This window comes from Stenella coeruleoalba (genome assembly GCF_951394435.1).
Source record: "Stenella coeruleoalba genome assembly, chromosome: 7".
Lineage (NCBI taxonomy): Eukaryota > Metazoa > Chordata > Mammalia > Artiodactyla > Delphinidae > Stenella > Stenella coeruleoalba.
This window is the reverse complement of record NC_137153.1, coordinates 47,580,531-47,603,586: the sequence shown is the minus strand read 5'-3', so window position 1 is coordinate 47,603,586 and position 23,056 is coordinate 47,580,531. Positions and strand designations below refer to the sequence as shown.

The 23,056-nt window shown below is 36.8% G+C and overlaps 1 long non-coding RNA gene across 1 annotated transcript in view; it reads left to right on the top strand.

The window, feature by feature from the left end:
• The window catches only part of LOC307189193, a 325,811-nt gene that overhangs the window by 261,199 nt on the left and 41,556 nt on the right, over positions 1-23,056 (top strand). The window lies entirely within an intron of this gene.

Genomic DNA, 23,056 nt, shown 5'->3' with positions numbered 1-23,056 from the left:
AAGTTTGTAGTGACATTATTTCACATGGTTGTACATTTTCCTCCAGCAGTGCTAAGCCATTTAGATGAAAGGAAGGGAAGCGAAGTGGTTAGGTTGATATAAGGTTGTCATGCTCGAAAGCCAGACAACAATGAAATCATGGGAGTTAATGTGTCAAATGATGGGTGAGGTCTAGGCTAAATATGTGAGAAATTATCTCATTTGGGGCTCACAGTTTGGCAGAATAAAGTGTTCAAGGAATTAGAATTTTTAATAAGGTTATAGAATAGGTATAATAGGAGTGATAAAATGAGAGAAGTGAAGTCATGTAGATTTAGAGTGGGAAACTAGAGTTTAAGTTTCAGAGGTAGAACAGTTGTGGGTGTTATCAAAAAGTGAAGTGCAAGTGTCAGGTGGTGGGGTGAGGTTGTCATTGATTTTTGTGAGGTTAGCATTTTGGGGGGACTGTCCAAATGCACTTGCATGTTACTTAAGATGATGGTGAGACTTAAGATGAGTTAGAAAGAGTGTGAACCAGGTGCCCATAATCTGTCATCAGTAGTATTTTCAGGGTATAGGAGTCAGTTTTTATTTTTAGTTTTCAATTTGTTTCATTTTTTAAAACCACTTTCTCAAGGTATAGTTAACATAAAAAGCTTTAATGTGTACAACTTGACGAGTTCGAGGGTATGTATACACCTGTGACACCATCACCACCATCACTGCCGTAAACATACCCATCACCTCGCAAAGTTTCCTCCTACCTCTTTATTATTGTTATTATTGTGTGTGTGTGTATCTGTCTGTATGTTGTGGTAAGAACACTACACATAATATCTATGCTCTCAGCAAAGATACATGTGCTAGTTATATATACTGCAGTTATATTTTTAAGTTTTTGAGGAACCTCAATACTGTTTTCCATAGGGGTTGTATCTGTTTATATTCTCACCAATAATGTGCAAGTGTTCCCTTTTCTCACCATCCTAGGAGCATTTTTTTTTAACACATAATGAGATCCGTGATTTTGACCTTCCTGTGTTTTGATCTAGTCAGCTCAACTAACCAGCTACAGGTACTTAGTAAATATGGAATACCTATGATGAAAGAACAAGGGGGAAATTACTGGAAATCTCTATAATGGAAACATTCATTCGCTACTATGCCTACCTGAACTCTCTTTCTGATACTGTGTTAAGAAGTATACAAAACAAATGAATCGCTTCTACCACATATTATTTAGAAAATTTAGAGGAAGACAGTATTATAAACATTGACATTTATACTTGGATATTGTATTTCATGGGTCATTATGTGATTTAAAGGAACGGCTGGAAGGAGAAACAACATCGATTTTCAATGGGCTAATTACTAACTTATGTGCTTTCTACTTGTATAGTGATGTTTAAATACTTATAAACACTTTATAGATGAGGAAGCGGAGGTTCCAAGAAGGGATGTCACTTCACTGCATTGTAATAGGGTGATTTGGAGAAATTTTAATCACCTTTCTATCTGGAAGAGTTATCTGAAAACAATTCCAAGTCTGAAATAAAATTGATAAAATTGCTTCTGCAGTTGTTAGGGACTTTTATTCACTCTTTTTGTCATTGTAATTAGAGGTCTGCAGAGGGAAGGGAATTATAGATTTGGTAAAGTTACCAGTAGCTTTAGCCCTTGAGCTAAATTAATAATTCCCTTTAACTTTCATTTGAACTATTCTACTAAACTCTACCGAATAACAAAGAGTTAGACTTCTGATATGTGATCTACTTTTTTCCATATATATTTCTTTCTTAGTTACTTGGACTATGTTTATTTTTCATACCTAATATTGATATAAGCTTGTGGTTGGTTGCTTGCTTTAGTGGTTGCCTCCATGACAAATAATGATGGTTTGCCAGTTATTTTAATAATCAATATCTGTCAAAAATATGTTGTTCGCCTTGATTTTGTTCTTTCCTTTTCACAGATAGATAATAAACCATGGTAATTTCTAGAAACATTTTTTATAGACACTACTTAGTTTGGGCCCAAATTTTAAGTAGAATAACTTGTTGAGTTAAAAAGGAATGAAATTGGGTCATTTGTAGAGATGTGGATAGACCTAGAGTCTCATCATACAGAGTGAAGTAAGCCAGAAAGAGAAAAACAAATAACATATATTAATGCATATATGTGGAATCTAGAAAAATGGTACAGATGAACCTATTTGTAGAGCATGAATACAGATGTAGACATAGAGAATGGACATGTGGACATAGGGGAAGGGGAGGGTAGGACGAATTGGGAGATTAGGTTTGACATAAATACACTACCATGTGTAAAATAGCTAGTGAGAACCTGCCATATAGCAGAGGGAGCTCAGCTTCGTGCTCTGTGATGACCTAGACGGGTGGGATGGGGGGGTGGGAGGGAGGTCCAAGAGGGAGGGGATATGTATCCATTTAGCTGATTCACGTGTCGTACAGCAGAAACTAATACAACATTGTAAAGCAATTTTACTCCAATAAAAAATGTTAGAAAAATATTATATCATTTGATGTTTACTTCTTTATGTAGTTCTTAAGTATTATCAAAGTCTACAGGTCACCTGAATCCTTTTCTTATTGGAGCTCAGTATTTTGCAACAGGGGGTATCTGCTACTCCTTCCTATTTCTGTCCTTTCCATTCAGACCTGTATCTCCTCTCAGGCAGGGCTAGTATTCTTCCCTCCTCTATCTGTGATATTGTACAAAGCAAGATGGTCTGAGTCCTTGTTCTTCATAGCAGAACTACTGGAGAGGGGCACTAGGAAGGAATGCAGATTATATATCTCTGGTTACCATAAAGAATAAAAGAAGGGCTAAAATTAACATTTATTGAGTCTACAGTTATTCCATCACTACTCTAAGTGATTAACCATAAAGAATAAAAGAAGGACTAAAATTAACATTTATTGAGTCTACAGTTATTCCATCACTACTCTAAGTGATTAACATATATCATCTCATTAATCCCTATATCAACTACACTATGTATAATTTTCATATTATTGAGAAAAACTGAGGCGTGGGGAAGGTTTGTCTAATTCCAAAGCTCATTATGTTTCTTCTGTCACATTCTATTACCTCTAAAATAGTTTGTAGCTGAATAGGTAGGTTTGGAAATGAGAGAAAATAAGAGGTTGAGAGCCCTAAGGGTGGCAAATTTTTAATGGAAGATAAAAGTTACCAATGTCAGCAACTATAAAGTGCAATAATAATACAACATAAAAGATAATATAAGGTTAAATAACTAAACTGTATGGAATTAAGAGATTAGACATGGTTCTCCACCTTTAATTTGAATTAGTCAACTGTGGTGTTTGATCAAATAGAAATTCCTGGGGCCTGACTCCAGGCCTCTTGGATCAGAAACTATTGGGATGGGTCAGTGATGATGATGGCCTACATGATATATTTAAAAGACACTGGTATAGAACAAAAAATAATGAAACAAAGGCATACCAGGTTAAAGAGGTAAAGTTGATTTTTCAGTTTGTTCATCAAATGTTGAATGAATTAATGGGAACGCTGACGTCCTCCTGCTCAGGCCATGCTTGGTGCACTCCCCATTTTTCTGTGGCCTTGTGGTCGGTGAGATCAGAAGGTTCTGGCTCATTTTTCTTTGGTCAGAGCCACAGGAGACTGCGTGACCACCTGGCTCTAGGCCTCCACTGCCCTCTCGTGGCCAAGTGCAGTACTGCTCACACCTTGACTCCACTTTGGCTGGAAGCTGTTGGTCAGGCTTAGCAGCAAGAACTTTGAAGAACAGGACTAAGGTGAAAAAGCTGAGAATAAACTTTCATTTATTTTGGAGTGAGAGGGAAAAGAGAGTAAGTAATAGACTTACTGGTTGGGGATGGTGGTGTAATATCAACATATGATGAAATGAAGGCCTTGTGACTCAAATCCTAAATCTTTTTTTTTCCCATTAAAAGTGCACTGCAGATTAAGGATCACACAACTAGCATTATTAAAGAAATAGAGTAGAACAGGGCCACCCCCACAGGATTCAACTGTCCTGGTCAGTATTAATAATTTAAGAACACCGATAAAACTTCAGGAGGGATTCCTGAATAATGCTGACGATCTTAAGGATATACAGAAAACAAGAAAAGGGTCAGAGGCAAAGGTGGAGCCAGGTAGTCTTGATTTTCCAAAATGGAAATATAGAAGACTCTGGAAAACAATCTAGTAATGCTGATGCGGCCCCTAGGAAAAACTTTATTAAGATTCTTCATAAAAGCTCTTTTAGATACACTTAAAAGGATGCAATAATCATGAACGTGAGTGTGTCAGGAGCAAATTAGGTCAGATAGAAGTCCACTTCCTTCTTCAAAGGACTACTAAATTAGCGATTCCAGGGGAGAGTAGATCTAGGGCATCTTGCATGTACCAAAGCATTTGAATTCAAGTCTGTAAAGCCATAAAAGTTTTAGGCATCTTTCCTTCTTGGCTTACTTAATTCCCTAATCTTACATCTATTTTCAGTTCGATCAGGAGTCGCAATGTGGGGAAAAGCAGAGTGTTCACCGGGCAAGTGATCATTGTGGCCTGTCTGGGATGCCTGTCTGCCAAAGTAGACAGAGAATGGCAAATTACCACTTCATTACAAAATCTAGAGTTTTGACATTTTTGGTAGGAAATGTAATTGAGGCTCCCCTTAAATTAACTATTTCATAGTATTTTTCTCACTGTTATATGCCTCAGTATTAACTATTTGTTTCTATTCTTAAAAATAAAAATAATAGACATTCACGCTTTAAAAAGTTAAAGTTCATAGAGGTACTAAAATTCAGAAAAAATATCACTGAGTCCTCAGTCTCTAGCTCTTCTCTTCAAGAAACACTGCCATTAATAGTTTTAATAGTTTTCCAGAAAAAAATGCATTTCCCATATACTTAAACAGGTTGAATCATACTATCTATATGTACTCTTCTATATCTTTCTTTTTTGCATTAAATAATGTCTGAGAGATCTTTCCATATCTACAGATACGAAAATTCTTATTCTATCATTTAAATTCATAAAATAGTCTATATGTGTGGTGTTCAGGGTCTTAGCCACCAGCCACACTGAGCACTTGAAATGTGGCTGGTTCAGCTTGTGAGTGCTATTTATGTAAAATACACATATTGAATCTTGAACATTTAGTACAAAAATATTCCATTAACAATTTTTCTATATTGTTCACCTGTTGAAATTATATTTTGGAAATAACTTAATTGAACAAAATATTATTAAAATTAGTTTTACCTGTTTTACTTTTTAAAAAGAGGCTAACAGAAAATTCAAAATTGCATATATGGCTCACATCTGTGGCATGCATTATATTACTATTGGGAAGTGCTGTTGTATATATACAAAAATATCAATATAATATATACTATGTGGTACAAGGAATAAAAAAACATTCCTATATCCATGACTATTTATTATTCAGATGGTAGGCACGAGTGTGGCGATAGTGACTGTGGAAGGGTGTCCATACTGACTGGTAGGTAACTGCTGATCTGAACCTCCAGGTACTTCCCTTACCCCCCGCCCCCGCCACGCCCCATCTCTTTGGACGTGAACCTCTTTTAAGATTCAGTTCTTAAACATATAAAGCCTGGAAAGCAGTCACTGTTTGGGCTCTGATAAATTACTACAGCATTTGTCCTTTTAGATTCGTTGGTAGTTAGACTGTTTGGATTATTGCATAATATGTTTTGAATATCAACCCTGCCTATACCTACCACCCAGCTTAAGAATAGATTACTAATATTTCTGAAGCCCTTTATGTAACTTTCCCCTTAGGTTTTCATTTTATTTCCTCTCCTCCCCTCCCATAGGGTTAGAAATTCTTCTTTATAGTTTTACTATAAAATTTGCATCTATAAGTGATAAATTAGTGCTGGTTTCAAATCTATATATAAATGCAATTGCAATGTGACTATTTTTCTTCAACTTCTGTTTTGCATTTAACACGTTTCTGAGATTCATTCATGTTTGAGACACATAACTACAGTTCATTCTTCTGTTCTGCTGAATAGTATCCCACTTTACCAATACATTGTATCCATTGTCTTATTGGTAGACATTTGGGGTTTTTTTTTAAAGCTTTTTTGTTGTTATTCCAGTAGTGTTGCTGTGGGCGTGCTTGAACATATTTCTTCACATGTTCAAGTTTCTCTTGAGTGGAGTGTTTCAACTTTTATTTTTTATCAGGACTCAGCATTACATAAGTTTGGCAATGCACAGAACGCATACACACACATGATCTATTCTACTCTCCACTCTTCTCAGCTCTTGTCCTCTGTCTTTTCTTCTGTTCTCATTTTATGGTGAGGTAAGTTCCACACTACACTCTTCTTCAAGAGGAGAGTTAGTCTGTTGGCAATGCTTGACCCTTTACTGTTCCATATAATTTCATAGTAGGCTTGTCAACTTCCATGAAGTTGTCCTTTGTCAAGATTTTGATGGGAATTGAGTTGTCTAGAGATTAATTAGTGGACAGTTGATCATCATACTCTTCAGAAATTTGTCTAAGTACTTATTTTTTCCAAATAATTGTTGGCTTTATTGATCATCTTCTTTCATTAATTTCTGTTCTTCACATTAATTTTTACTTCTTTTCTAGCATGAGCACTGAATGCTTAAATGCATCATCTGTCTATTTTGGTATCTCTTCACAGTACAACCAGATGATCTCCATAATTATCTGAGTCTTGTATTCACTTTCCAACAGCCAGGCTGTTTCAGCAAAGAAACATATTTGAGTGTTTTCCTTACTTAAACATGTGTCTCACACAGTATTGTGTCCACCTTTTGTCTTTCTCTTATCTCCCAGCTTTCATTTTGAGTAAAACATATTTGGCAATTACTTATAAGCTAGCTATCTTAAAGACATCTTTTAACATTTTAATGAAGTGCTAAAATCCTTCTAAAAAGTTGATGTGTCCTTCAATAGCAAAGTGCATTTTTATTAAAAAAGAACGACATACCGACTAAAATGGTCAACTTATCTTGGCCTCAGAAGCAGTGTATGTACATGCAAGAGAGTCTCAAATATGTGGTGCTTTTGAAAAGTCACCATATCTCAAGCACTCTGCTTTGTGTTGGCTAATGGTGAGAGCTCTTTTTGAGGCTGGAGTTGTTCAAATCTGAATGTTGTCACCATGGGGATAAACAGAGAGCCCCTCTCCATCTTTTTATGACAAATTATCAGGAAACTGATCACCAGGTACTTTGTGGGAACCACATCTCTTGGTATGCAGATATATTTTCTGAGTAGACTGCTCCAAATTCACTTCAAATTGTTCCAAATTCTGTACCAGTTTGACTGTAGAAATGTAAAAAAGAAATTCATGTGCAGGTTGAGCATTGAGTACACTGAGAATGAATTTAGTGGCTTTTTTTTCCAATGCATTTTTCACCTTCTGGTATGTAAAAGATGAGTTTTATTAAAAAAAAAAAAAAGTGCTGAAAGAGCCTGGCCTGACCAGGTGCCCACATCTGTGTCCTGGGTTCACTTGTATCTAGCCCAATAGTATCTAGCCCCAGAGTATTCCCTGCCTGCTCCTCTTGCCAGGATCCTCCACGCCCTGGCTGAGGGGGCCATTGTTTTGCTGCTTCTACTTTATTTAGAGGGAACAGGCCTGGGCCCCACTCTTCCACAGCACCCCACCCCCAACCCTTGCCCCAGTCAACTGAGTGCACAGGCAATCGGTGTGGCCTGTGGGGACTCAGGGCCTGCCCTAGATGCTTCGTCTTGAACTGCTAAATAAAACTTCTCGAGACACCAGGACAACATGAACATACTTATCCCTAGAAGAGGATACATTTTTAGAAAAATTAAAGGTGTATTTTTTGGAAGGCTGGGAATGTGATTACCTTTATTTCATTTAGAAAACATGTTCCTGGATGTACTGACAAAAAAAATCAGCAAGTACTGATTCTTGGCTCACCTCAGTGTTTAGAATGCATGGGACAACTATTCCGGTTAGTCATTTTTCCTTTTTGAGTTTTAGTCCAGAGTCAGGCACTGGGAGGGCCCTCAAGAAATGAAGAGTAATTCTTTCTCCCCTGATAGGCAGCTATGCTGTGGAAGAGGTGACATTTTTGTTACATATCTGGAAATAATGGGGCTGAAGTTCTTCTGTGGCCTGACTGAGTTTAACCTGTATTTGTAGAGTATGCTCATATCCCCAGGATGCCAACGAACGCTGTGAAGTCCCAGATGAGCATTTAGCTAGAACAACACTTCAAATAAGTGAGCGCTGACATTTGCTGCTCCGTTCGATAAGAGTACAGGATTCTCATACAGTCTTTGACATTGTAACCCCATTGTAGACATATTATTGTAACCACTTGCTCAAGACTCGAGAACAAGGTAGCGTTAGGAAAAAGGAATCCCAAGTTTTCAGAGTTTTCAAGAGCTAGATGGATCTCTGACCTGGAAGCAGAATCAAAAGGAGTATATCTGTGCCTCTCAGAGAAGCTGTCCAGGAACTTACAGGTGAATGCTGGAATCCTTCTCTGGGATAGAAGCGTTGATGGCCTGGGTTTAGCTTTCTCTGTGAAGTGTGGAGAGGGAGAACCTAGAACTAATGACCAGTCTCATGGCAGAGTTTGGAAGAGACGGAGGAGGTAGAGGAATTGTTATTTTCATGCTAGGTCTCTTAAGGACCTGCAGATGATCTAGCCCTTCGAGCACCTCTCTTCTGAAGACACCTAAAGCTGTTCAAAACTTGAAGTTGTAAAACTTCTTAAAGACATTTATCTTTTGACACTTCCCATATTTGATTCACTGCATGTTATCACAAAGGGAGAAACCGGTGAAATTAAAGATGATACTGTAGTTAGGCACCTTACCAGTCCTCCAGCTTTTTAAAGGTAGGACAGAGGCTTAGAGAACTAAAGCCCTAAGGAAGAGCAAATAATACGTTTCTTGCAAGTCTTTTTTATTTTCCTATCATGACTGTTCTGATGAGCTTGTGTGAAGCAAAGCAAGCCATGAATCTCAGCAACTTATCTCTTGGAGTTCAACTGGTAGTTATAATTACTTTCAAGGGCTCCAGAACATGGAAATCTAAAATGTATTTCCTATTACAAATGGCATGGAAAGGGTGGAAGGGTAGAAATTGGAGAATGGTGTTACCCACTGTTCTTTATTTTTTCTTTGTTGGAGTAAAATTGCTTCACAATGTTGTGTTAGTTTCTGCTGTACAACGAAGTGAATCAGCTATATGGATACATATACCTCCTCCCTCTTGGACTTCCCTCCCCCACATCCCGCCCATCTAGTCCATCGCAGAGCACCGAGCTGAGCTCCCTGTGCTATACAGGAGGTTCCCACTAGCTATCTGTTTTACACATGGTAGTGTATTTATGTCAAACCTAATCTCCAGATTAATCCCACCCTCCCCTTCCCCCACTGTGTCCACACATCTATCCTCTATATCTGCATCTCTGTTCCTGCCCTGGAAATAGGTTCATCCGTACTGTTTTTCTAGATTTTAAATATATGTGTTAATATATGATAGTTGTTTTTCTCTTTCTGGCTTACTTCACTCTGTATGACAGAATCTAGGTCCATCCACATCTCTACATATGACCCAGTTTCAAACCTTTTTACGACTGAGTAATATTCCATTGTATACAGATACCACATCTTCTTTATCCATTCCTCTGTTGATGGACGTTTAGGTTGTTTCCATGACCTGGCTATTATAAATAGTGCTGCAATGAACATTGGGGTGCATGTGTCTTTTGAATTATGGTTTTCTCAGGGTATATGCCCAGTAGTGGGATTGCTGGGCCATACGGTAGTTCTAGTTTTAGTTTTTTAAGGAACCCCCATACTGTTCTCCACAAGTGGCTGTATCAATTTACATTCCTGCCAACAGTGTAAGAGGGTTCCCTTTTCTCTACACCCTCTCCAGCATTTATTGTTTATAGATTTTTTTATGATAACCATTCTGACTGGTGTGAAGTGATACTTCATTGTAGTTTTGATTTGCATTTCTCTAATAATTAGTGATGTTGAACATCTTTTCATGTGCCTCTTGGCCATCTGTATGTCTTCTTTGGAGAAATGTCTATTTAGGTCCTCCGCCCATTTTCTGATTGGGTTGTTTGTTTTTTTGATATAGAGCTGCATGAGCTGTTTGTATATTTTGGAGATTAATCCGTTGTCCATTGCTTCATTTGCAAATATTTTCTCCCATTCTGAGGGTTGTCTTTTCATCTCGTTTATGGTTTCCTTTGCTGTGCAAAAGCTTTTGAGTTTAATGAGGTCCCATTTGTTTATTTTTGTTTTTATTTTCATGACTCTAGGAGGTGAGTCAAAAAGGATCTTGCTGTGATTTATGTCATAGACAGTTCTGCCTATGTTTTCCTCTAAGAGTTTTATACTGTCTGGCCTTACATTTAGGTCTTTAATCCATTTTGAGTTTATTTTTGTGTATGGTGTTAGGGAGTGTTCTAACTTCATTCTTTTACATGTAGCTGTCCAGTTTTTCCAGCACCACCTATTGAAGAGGCTGTCTTTTCTACATTGTATATTCTTGCCTCCTTTATTAGAGATAAGGTGACCATATGTGTGTGGGTTTATCTCTGGGCTTTCTATCCTGTTCCATTGATCTATATTTCTGTTTTTGTGCCAGTACCATACTGTCTTGATTACTGTAGCTTTGTAGTACAGTGTAAAGTCCAGGAGCCTGATTCCTCCAGCTCTGTTTTTCTTTCTCAAGATTGCTTTGGCTATTCGGGGTCTTTTGTGTTTCCATACAAATTGTGAATTTTTTTGTTCTAATTCTGTGGAAAATGCCATTGGTAGTTTGATAAGGATTGCATTGAATCTGTAGATAGCTTTGAGTAGTATAGTCATTTTCACAGTGTTGATTGTTCCAATCCAAGAACATGGTATATCTCTCCATCTGTTTGTATCATCTTTAATTTCTTTCATCAGTGTCTTATAGTTTTCCACGTATGGGTCTTTTGTCTCCTTAGGTAGGTTTATTCCTAGGTATTTTATTCTTTTTGTTGCAATGGTAAATGCCCTCCACTATTCTTGACGTACTCAAGACTTGGGGATCTTGTGGGGAGTTCCCGATTGGATTGTGCGGGGGGCCAACTATGGCCCAGAAACTATTTCCCTTGTGAGTAAGAAGGTGATGAAGCAAATACTTTTCATAAGTTTTGCACAACTTGGGAGGCTAATATTAAATGTATGGTATTTAGAAATCTACATAGTTAAGTAGTTCTTTGAATCTATATAGAATTGCTAGGACATTTCTTAGGAACCAGGCAAAATTTGTGGGGAGGTGATTTCTGTTTTCTTGCTACACAATACTTTTCTGCCCTAGATTATTGATTCTTGAGAGAATGTTTGAGACTCTTATCTAAACCTGAATGGAATAGGGGAAATATTTGTTTTTAAATTTCAATCTTAAGTCTCAGCATGATAGCAACCTTTGTCCTAGTGATCAGCAGAAAGAACTGTTCCCTAAATATCCCCCAGTGAGAGAGAGAGGCAGGAAGACAGGTCCCTAATTCCAACAACTGCAGTAAGTCAACAGAGACCCAACTGGGACCTTCTCTCCTTGCACAGGTGTTGAAGTGGAACATGGATTTGCTTTGATATTAAGCTTTCCCTACAGGAAAAGCCTCCTTGGGCCTTTTTGTGATGTGATTAGGGATTTCAGTGGGTGTGATTTGGGGATTTCTGAGGTCATCAGCCAGGGAGTTCATCTTTCTATAGTTCTTTCATAGCTCTAGAGGTCTGAAGGAAAATAGGGTGCTGAGAAATCTAGTTGGGTGTGTGGTGGCTCTTACAGAGATGAGCCCAGAAAACCAGCTAGAGTTCTGAACCAGTGTTTGGTGCTGATGGGAACACCTTGGATCCCACAGGCTTAGAGTTGGTTAGAATCTCAAATAAATGCATATATACTTGGCATCTTCCTGAATGAAACCAGATTTTTCAGGGTTGGCAGCAAAGGGAGAATTTCCATAAAGAAGAGACTTAGCTAAGGCTCTATAACCAGACGTTGTTTCCTTTCTCTAGGGTGTTTCTTGAGGATTTCTATTGCACCATTTTGTACATGGCATAGATGTGTGGTATTGTTTCGCTTTGAACTTTCTTCTCTAAGAGGGAATCTGTCCTTCTATTAACAGGCTAAAGTTGGGATATTTATATTATTTATGTAAGACTTATCTGAAAGTTGGGCAATAACAAAAGAGAAATAAATGGAGAATAACATGTAACCATGGTTTACAAGGGACGACTGGCTTCCATGAGCATATGACAGATTACCTGAATTTTAGAAGATGGAGGCATAGAGGAAAAAAGCCCTTACCTCCTTCCCAGATAATTAATGACAGTCTCCAGGGGTGACCATGCCTACCTATAAGATTAGAAAATCACATAGTGATTGATAATTCCTAAGTACTAATATAAAGTCATTAAGTTTTGGAGCTCTGTGGCATCTCTCTGTATTATTTTTCTTTATTATGTATTGAAGTATAGTTGAGTTACAATATTTGTTTCAGGTTACAATATCAATAGTGATTTGATATTTTTATAGATTATATACCATACAAAATTATTATAAAACATCGACTATATTTTCTGTGCTGTACATTACATCCTTATAACTTATTTATTCTATAACTGGTAGTTTGTACCTCTTAATCCTCTTCACCTATTTCACTCATCCCCTCACCATCCTATTCTCTGGAAACCACCAGTTTGTTCTTTGTATCTATGAGTCTGTTTCTATTTTATACTTGTTCTTTTGTTTTTTAGATTCCACATATAAGTGAAAACATACAGTATTTGTCTTTCTCTGTCTGACTTATTTCACTAACCGTAATACCCTCCACCTGTGTTGCTGCAAATGGCAACATTTCATTCTTTTTTATGGTTGAGTAATATTCCATTGTATAGTATACCACACCTTCTTTATTCATTTGTCTATCAATGGGCACTTAGGTTGCTTCCATATCTTGGCTATTATAATAAATAGTGCTGCTATGAATATTGGGGTGCATATATCTTTTCTAATTAGTGTTCTCATTTTCTTTGGATAAATACCCAGGAATGAAATTGATGGATTATATGGTAGTTCTCTTTTTAATTTTTTGAGGAACCTCTGTACTGTTTTCCATAGTGGGTGTACTAATTTACATTCCCACCAACATTTTTCCATAGTGGCTGTACCAATTTACATTCCCAGCAACAGTGTACTAGCATCCCCTTTTCTCCATATCCTCAGTAAAATTGTTATTTGTGTTCTTTTTGATGATAGCCATTCTGACAGGTGTGAGGCAACATCTCATTGTGATTTTGATTTGAATTTCCCTGTTTCTGAGTTTTGAGAGTAAGAAGTTTTGATGCTTTGGCTATGCTATTTACAAAAATCTCAGATTATCTTAATGCCCAAAAAGGTGGGATTCTATAGCCTCTTAGGGAAAAAATGTTTGGGACTCTAGAATGGCCCAAAGTAGGGAAAGAGGAGAAGACAAGGCTTAGGAATTAAAGGGTGTAGGAGCATCTCCATGCATGGCTATGAACTTGCTGACATCCAGTATCAAAAGAGTCTGGTGATGGGCCGTATAAAAAATAAAGACACTATTATTGTGAAATAAAGAGAACATTATTGCAGATTTGGTGTTTTGTTTCTTCTGAGTCTTATCCGGGCATAAACTTTGAGGTTGCTGGGCTCCTGGGTAATGTCTAAGTAATGTTCTGGCTTTTAAATTTACATGCTAGCAATAAATGTGTTATCCCAATGCAAAAAAATGTATTTCCAGGATATGGGTTGGTTTTTCTTCCTAGCAATAGGAAAACAGAGTAGAAGAAGGAAACAACACTTAGCAAATCATGACAAGAAAAGATCTTGCCTAGATAGTCTATACTGACATCTTTGTTTTCCCCAATGGGACACTTTCTAGTAGAAAATAGAGTGTAAATGAAGCTACTGTCATCTGTCCTATTGTCTACTGTATTTGTAACAATACGTTTGAGTGTTGGGCACCCAATTTCACCATGGACATTTAAAAAATTGGTGCATATCTAAAGAAAAAAAGACCACTATAGTGAAGAGGCTAGAATTCAATCAGAAGAAAAATCTTTGAAAGTATTAGGAGTATTTAAGTCAGAAGTGAAGACCGGAGCTCATTATGCAAATAGTGTAAGCATTTCCCAGTGAAAGAGAAGTTGGTTCTGTATGAGTCCAGAGGATATGCTGGCTACTCTTGCCTTCATGGTAAAATTTAAACAATTAGAGATAACCCTGCACAAAAGAAACTCAAATAGTTTTGCAGCTCGTCTGAAGACAGCCAACATACTAACATATTAAGATCCAAGCATACACATTTTCCTTTATCATGCACCTTTTCATCATTTCATTGATTAAAAATAGTCACTAAGTGACTTGTTGACAATAAATGATTATTGAATGCCAGTGATGCGCCAGCTCAGTAGCGACCATAACAGCTATGGTCTCTTTTCTTGCCCCTTGAGCAAAATCCAGAATATTTTATAAATATTACCTCTAATATCACCTCTTTTGTGATCCTACTAACTTCTTTTAATCACCCCTTTCACCATAATATATTCATTTAGGAAAGCATATTTCACATCACATTGTGTTTATTTTTCATAGTTATTTAAGAGTCTGTTAAGGTTAATTTTCTCTTTAGGTTTATAGCCCTATTTCCTGGTATATATCAGGTGCCTAATAAATGACTTATTAATGAAAGAATGGAATTACAAACGTGTCTTCCATGTCCGCATAGTAGGCCTACTTAAGGGGCATCTCTAATGCTTGAGTCAAAGATAAAATTTAAATCTTCCTTTTCTCCATGCTTTTTATAATCAATGTAGATTGTTCTAGTGTTGGTACTGCCCATACCAGAGAGCGAAGGATTATCATGGGAAGGAACAAACCAAGGTCCTACTTGATCTGCTATTAAAATTCAGTCTTTATCAGTACTTATTTATACTTTTCATTCGCCAAGAAGTTAAAAAGTAGGTGCTTTACAAACCATGTCTTATGTAACTTAATTCTCATAGCAACCTGTAATTTGGCACCTTATTAAGATGTTGGGCTAAATTCTCAGAAATTAAATTATTTGTCCCAAATTCTATTCCTGATATGGTTGCCAGAGTAGAAAATTATGGTGTAGCACTGAACTGGTCTATCTGAGTAGACATTTTTAACTCAGATCATGAAAGCTTTTAAAGAGGGACATCAGGTAATTCTTTACCAGCCCATGCCTATTGAACTTTAGTGGGAAAGAAATAATAATTGTTGACCTATTTTAGACCTTCTTTAACTTGATGGAAATAATCATATTTATCTCAGAGGCTGTCAGTTACTCAAATTTGATTAAATTCTTCTCTTATTGGTTAAGATGGCTGTTCTGTGGAGTTTCCTGAAAGATGTAATATTCTCAGTTCTGGGCTTTCATATTGATTTCCATGTCTGGCATTGGAATTACCCAAAATGATCCTGTCAGTAAATGAGAGCTAGTTTAGCTCTTTGATTTCTTGATCAGCATCTATACCAGGGTCATTATTTTTTTGGAGATGCATCTTTTGATGAGATGATGGAAACTTTTTTGTTTCCAATTAGTTCATGTATTCCTGTTATTGCTAAATGAGATAAGGATCAACATCAATTCTATTCCTATTTTTTGTTTTTATGGATGTCTGAGAAATATTATTTACTGAACAGTAGGTGGGAATGGAAGGAGCTTTGTGATGGAAATGTCACTCAGTTTTAAATCCTTTTGAGACACATGACAAAAATCATATAATGATTAATCATCAAAAATACTTTTTATGAACACCTGTCAGCTGGTAAGTTCTTCAGTCAGTCTAGGTGAAAGCAAAGAATTGGAAACTCCTTGACTTATAAAAAGATTAAAACAAAAATCCCGTCACTAAAGTCATTCATTTTCTCAACGCTCATACCAATATTTAAATCATCTATTTGTTTGACAACCTAAGCTTCTTTCTCTGTAAAATTTGAATAATAGTTTACCTATTTCTTCGGATTATTGTTAGATATTCATGAATTATGCATCTATCATTGTAATGAGAAGAGCCTCTCAACAAGTGGCAGCTATTTCATGATGAGCTTGGGCCTGATGTAGGTAGGCAATCTTAACTGAGCATGAGTGGGGCACAGCATTGAAATGTTCAAGAGCAATGACTAAACAGAAAAGAGATAGACAGCACTATGAAGATTTTGGTATCTTTTACAATTTAACATAGAATTATGTCCAGTGGAAACATCCCATCTCTTTGGGGAGGAGATTGGCCAAAACTGGGTCGGGTGTCCGGAGTCCAAAACATGGGCTTAGGTTAAGAGAAAACTCTAATTTCCAGCAGGAATGAAGTACAGAGAAGAAAAATGATCCAGAAACTCAGTTTTAGAGGTAGGACCAACATAGCAATGTACTGTGGAAATTTAAGGGTGGCTATGGATGGGTGTGCGAAGCTAGGTTTCATCCTCTCCCTATATATGTGCACACATGTATAAACGTGACAAAGAGCCTAGAAAAGGGAAGGCAAATGAGTATCATCTTTGGTTCTAATTTCTGTGTGTTGATAGGGGATTTCTGGAATGGTGAGAAGGGTTTTTAAGGCCAGATATTGGTTTATTAAAGATAAACATTCGGGTGGGTGGGGTTAGTTAACATTCAGACTTCTTTGGCATGCCAGGCCTCTAGCAATAAAATTAATTCTATTGATGGTGATCAACTGCTTATTGAACTCCTTATCTTGCTCAGGATTGGTTCAATACCCATACAGGAAGAATTTCAATGAAATAAAAGAGCTTCCTTAATTATGTTCTGAATTCCTTAGGTGGAAAGCAGTACAGAGTACAGCCATCTATCCAATCCAAGGCTGCATGTAGAGTACAAACTGATCAATGATTGTCACTGACTGTAATAGTTTCCCGAGAATGCCTTAGCAAGGTACCAAAAGCTAGGTGGCTTAAAAAACAGAAATTTGTTTTCTCACAGTTCTGAAGGCTAAAACTCCAAAATCAAGGCATTAGCAGGGTTGATTCCTTGTGAGGACTGTGAGGAAGAACTGATTCATGATTCTGCTCCTGTCTGACAATCTCAGGCATCCCTTGGCTTGTAGATGGATTCTCCATGTGTCTTCACATCATCTTCCTTCTGTACACGTCCCCCTCTGTGTACAAATTTCCCCTTTTTATTAGGACACCAGTCACATGGGATTAGGGCCCATGCTAATGACCTCATCTTAACTTGATCATCTCCTCTATAAAAAAATGTATTTCCAAATAAGGTCATATTCACAGGTCCTGGGAGTTAGGAAGGACTTCAACATCTTTTTGAGAGCTATAATTCAACTCATAACACTGATATATCCTTAAGTAAGAAATAGGCAAATCTTAGAGCCTTGAAAACGCCCAAGGATTTCCCTAGAAAGTGGAAGAACACCGATTAGGAATTAGAAGCTTTTGTTTAAGCCCTACATTTGTCACTTACTGACTGTGACAACCCAGGAAATAATTCAAAAGTTTTAATCTCAGTTTTCTTATCTCTACAGTGGGAGTAAAACTTCATAGTTTTGTTTAAAGCATTATAATTAATGAGAATAATAGGTAATAGTGATTTGTAAACTGTGCTATACAGATACTATATGTAATTACAGCTTTTATTAATGCATTGATTTTGTGCCCTATCATTCCTAGATTATTCCAAGCACTAAGTAAAAAAAGTTGGAAGCTCTAAAGTAGCTAAAAGACAAGTAGAAGCAGGGACCATTACCTATATAATTAGTTATTGAATTAGCAATGAATTTCATTATAAGCATTAACATAGTTTAATAACTGTTTTCCATAAATATAAAATACATTGTTTGTCTCACAGTTTCATTTATGGAATGATTTTCTTTATTAGTGTATAGAATATTGAAGAGCCAAACAACATTTAAAATATTTGCAGATCTTTGGAAGAAAAACACTGTGTTGAACGCCCATGGGGGAAATATACAGTGTTAAAGAACACACACACACACACACACGCCTTTCCTGTGTCAAAACAATGTGGGCGTAAGAGTGTGCAGGGTCAAACAGGGCTCTAAGTGCTGTGACTTAAACTTCTACAATTGGCTAAATGAATTTCCTCAGTCGTTTATTCTGCATGCTTAAAGGTTTCAGGGGCTGACAGATTGCTATTATGACCATTGCAGACATTGAAAAATGACTTAGGAGAAACAGCCACTGCTAGGGGAAGACAAATAGCTTCCCAGGAGAGAGAGATTCATGCAAGAGGTCATTAGCACATACTCGACTACTTGAACCTCAAATACACGTAGACAGTTCAGTATTTGGCAGAATCAGTACAGAAGTTACCTTCTAATTTCTCCTATTTTTTTCCCTCTCTCACATTACCTTTCTTCTACTGATTCTGATACAACTTCTCCCCTGCTCTAGTCTCCAAACAGATAGAATCAATACTAACCCTACAAGTTGAAACAAAAAGACTAGACAGTAAGTCAAAGCTGTATAAAGAAATAAAAAGCTCCATGAAATTAAATGCAAAACCATTTATAAAAGCTAGTGTTATTGTAACTTTTGTTTGTAACTATACTTTTTGTTTTGTATATGATTTAAGAGGCTAATACATTTAAAAATTAGTCTAAAAGCTAATATTATTGTAACTTTGGTTTGTAACTACACATTTTGTTTTCTACATATTATAGAGATTAGTGCACAAAAAACAAGTATTAGTTAGTGTTTTTAGACTCACAATGTATAAGGATGTAATTTTCTGAAATCAATAATGGAAAGGGGGTAGGGATAGAGCTCTATAGGAGCAGAGTTTTTGTATGTTGTTAAAGTTAAGCTGGTATAAATTCAAATTAGAGTATTATAATGTTAGGATGTTAAATGTAATCTCCATGGTAACCACAGAGAAAATAGCTATAGAAAATACACACAAAAAAATGAGAATTAAAATGTTTCACTGCAAAAAAAAAAAAAAAAACCAGTTCAACATAAAAGAAAGTAATGTAAGAAATGATGGACAAAAAGCTATAAAGCACATAGAAAACAAAGTGACAGAAGTAAGTCTTTACTTATCAAAATTACTTTGGGGACTACCATGGGGGTGGACAGATTAAGAATCTGCCTGCCAATGCAGGGGACATGGGTTCAATCCCTGGTCCAGGAGGATCCCACATGCTGCAGAGCAAATAAGCCCGTGCGCCACAACTACTGAGCCTGCGCTCTAGAACCCGAGAGCCACAACTACTGAGCCCACGAGCCACAACTACTGAAGCCTGGACACCTAGAGCTCATGCTCCACAGCAAAAGAAGCCACCATAATGAGAAGGCCGTGCACCTCAATGAAGAGTAGCCCCCGCTCGCCACAACTAGAGAGAGCCCGTGCGCAACAATGAAGACCCAACACAGCCAAAAGTAAATAAAATTATTTAAAAAATTACTTTAAGTGTAACTAGATTAAACTTTCCAATCAAAAGACAAAGATTGATAAAATGCATAAAATTACATGGCCCAAATATATGTTGTCTATAAGGGACTCACTTTATATCTAGAGACACAAATGGGTTGAAAGTGAGAGGACGAAAAAAGATATTTCATAGAAATAGTAACCAAAAGAGACAGGGATGGATATACTAATATCAGACAAAATAGCCTTTAAATCAAAAGCCTATTAAATGAAAAGGTTACAGGGGACAAAGAAAGGCATTATATATAAATAAAAGTTTCAATACAGCAAGAAAATGTAACAATTATAGATGTTTATGCACCTAATAACACACCATCAAAACATATGAAGCAAAAATGGACAAAATTGAAGAGAGAAATAGACAGTTCTACAATAACAGTTGGAGATTTCAATACCCCACTCTCAGTAATGGATAGAACAACCAAACAGAAGAGAGAAGCAAGGAATTAGAGGACTTGAACAACACAATAAATCCATTAGATCTAACTTTTAAGGAACACTCTACCCAGCAACAACAAATACACATTCTTCTCAAGTGTACATGGGCATTCTCCAGGAGAGACCATTTGTTAGGCCACAGATTAATTCTCATTAGATTTTTTAAAAAATTTATTATTTATGTATGTATGTATTTATTTAAATAGGTGCAGTTTATTACATGTCAATTACACTTGATATGTGGGATCTTAGTTCCGGGACCAGGGATTGGACCCACGCCCCCTCCACTGGGGACACGGAGTCTTAACCACCGGACTGCCAGGGAAGTCCCTCATTAGATTTTAGAAGCTAGATATAATACAAAGTATCTTCTCTGACTCAAAACAGGATAAAGTTAGTTATCAATAATGGGAGGAAAACTGAAAATTCACACATTTGTGGAAATTAAACAACATACTCTTAACAGCCAGAAATAAACCTATTTCTTTAACAATAGGTCAAAGAAAAATATCACGAGAAGTTAGGAAGTATCTTGAGACAAATGAAAGCAAAAATATAATATACCAAAACTTATGGGACATAGTGAAAACAGTGCTAAGGGGGAATTTTTTTGTGTGTGTGGTACGCGGGCCTCTCACTGTTGTGGCCTCTCCCGTTGCAGAGCACAGGCTCCGGACACCCAGGCTCAACGGCCATGGCTCACGGGCCCAGCTGCTCCGCGGCATGTGGGATCTTCCTGGACCGGGGCACGAATCTGTGTCCCCTGCATCGGCAGGCGGACTCTCAACCACTGCGCCACCAGGGAAGCCCTAAGTGGGAAATTTATAGCTATAAATCTTTGCTTTAAAAAGGAAGGGAGATCTCAAATCAACAACCTGACTTTACAACTTAAGGAAATAGAAAAAGAACAAACTAAACCCAAAGCTAGAAGAAAGAAGGAAATACTAAAGATTAAAGGAGATACAAATGAAATACAGAATAGGAAAACAATAGAGAAGAATAGAGAAAATCAGTGAAAACTGAAGTTGGTTCTTCAAAAAGATCAACAGAATTGATAAACATTTAGCTACATGGACTAAGAAAAAAAGCCTCAAATTATTGATACTAAAATCGGAAAAAAATACAGGCGCCAGCAGCTGGGTTTGCACCAGTTGCGTGGGCCCATGATCTTTCTCAAGCCTGACTGCCTGGCTCTGAGCCATGGTGCATTCTGCCCATTCTGGCCCTCCTACACAGCTCAAGTCTTCTGCCCTTAGTCCTTAACACTTGGCCTTTTAAGAATGCAGTTGAAACAGTGTGGAGGACAGTAGCATCTGCAGGTTCTCTCTTGGATGCAGTTGAGAGTGGCTGTGCTGTGTGTGAGAGAGCAGTGTGATGGCACTGTAGGTTTTGGGGGAAGTCCTGAAGAATTTTGAAAATTCTTAAGATGAGATGTGCTGCTACTGTTCCATCTACATATGTTATAAAATTAAGAATACATGGTCAACTAGGAGATTTGCCAATCCCTGGAGCAGGGCATAAGTTGATGATGCTATGGGGCCAGCCTTAATCACTGGGGATGGTGATACATTGATGTGTTTTCCACCAAGCTACCAAGCTGTAGAATATATGAGAAGACCCATTCATTGCTTGCTAAAAAGTGATTTCAGGAATTCAGAAGTATTTTCCAAAGTTCTTTGGGGCTGTTATATATTCCAATGTAACTGGAAGCTATGATGCTGCTTACATCATTTTCTCAGTTTAGTTTCATTATTTATAATTTTCTAAAGAATTCGCCAACTGAGGAAAAAGTACACTGCATCTAATCCATCTTTTCTGTCAGCATCTATATTTAAAGAAGAAAGAAACAAAGGCTAAAAAGGTTGCTAGCTGTCATCTTATAGTGTGCCTCAAGTACTCTAAATTCTTTGTGTAAAATAAGCACAAAAATAAATTTATAGTGAGTATTAATAAACATTACTACTGATTATATAGAAACAAAAAGGATTCTAAGAGAGTACTATAAATAATCGTACGCCAAAACATTGCATAATCCAGATGAAATGGATTTCTAGAAACACAGAACTATGACTGAATCATGAAGAAATAGAAAACCTGAATAGAACTAGAACTAGTTAGAAGAGTAAATCAGTAGTTAAAACAAAGTCAGCCAACAAGTCAGCCATTAAGCCCACAAGCTCTGGGCTTAATGGTTTCACTGGTAAATTCTACCAAACACTAAAACAAAACAAAACAAAACAAAAAAACACCCTAAGCTAACACCAATCCCTCTCAAAGTTTTCCAGAAGGTTGATGAATAGAAAATACTTGCTAAATCATTCTATTTGGGTCAGTGTTACCCTGATCCAAAGCTACATAAAAATACTGTAAGAAAATTATAGGTCAATATCCTTTACGAACATTAATGCAAAAAATCTTCAACAAAATTCAGCAAACCAAATTCAGCAGTGTATCAAAAGGATTTTACACCATGACCAATGGGACTTATTCTTGGAATCCAAGGATGATTGAAATATGGAAATCAATCAATATAATGCACCACATTAACAGAATGAAGAAAAAAATCATCTCAATTGATGTAGAAAAACATTTGCTAAAATTCAGTACAGTTTTATGACAGTAACACTCAACAAACTAGGAATGGAAGGAAACTACCTCAACATAATCAAACAATGTATGAAAAATCCATAGCGAGAATCATATTTAATGGTGAAAGACTGAAAGATTTTTCTCTAAAACCAGGACCAAAGCATGGGTGCCTGCTTTTGCTGCTTATATTCAACCTATTACTGGACGTTCTAGCCAGAGCAATTAGGCAAGAAAATGAAATAAAAGGCATCTAAATTCGAAAGGAAGAAGTAATATTATCTCTGTTTGCAAGTGATATGGTCTTATATTTAGAAAACCCTAAATATTGCAGGAAAAACATGTTAGAACTAATAAATAAATTCAGCAAAATAGGATACAAAATCAACATGCAAAGATCAGTTGTATTTCTATGTGCCAACAACAAACAATCTGATAAGAAAACTAAGGAAATAATTCCATTTACAATAGCATCAAAACAAACGAAACACTTAGGAATTAACTTAACCAAGGAGGTTAAAGA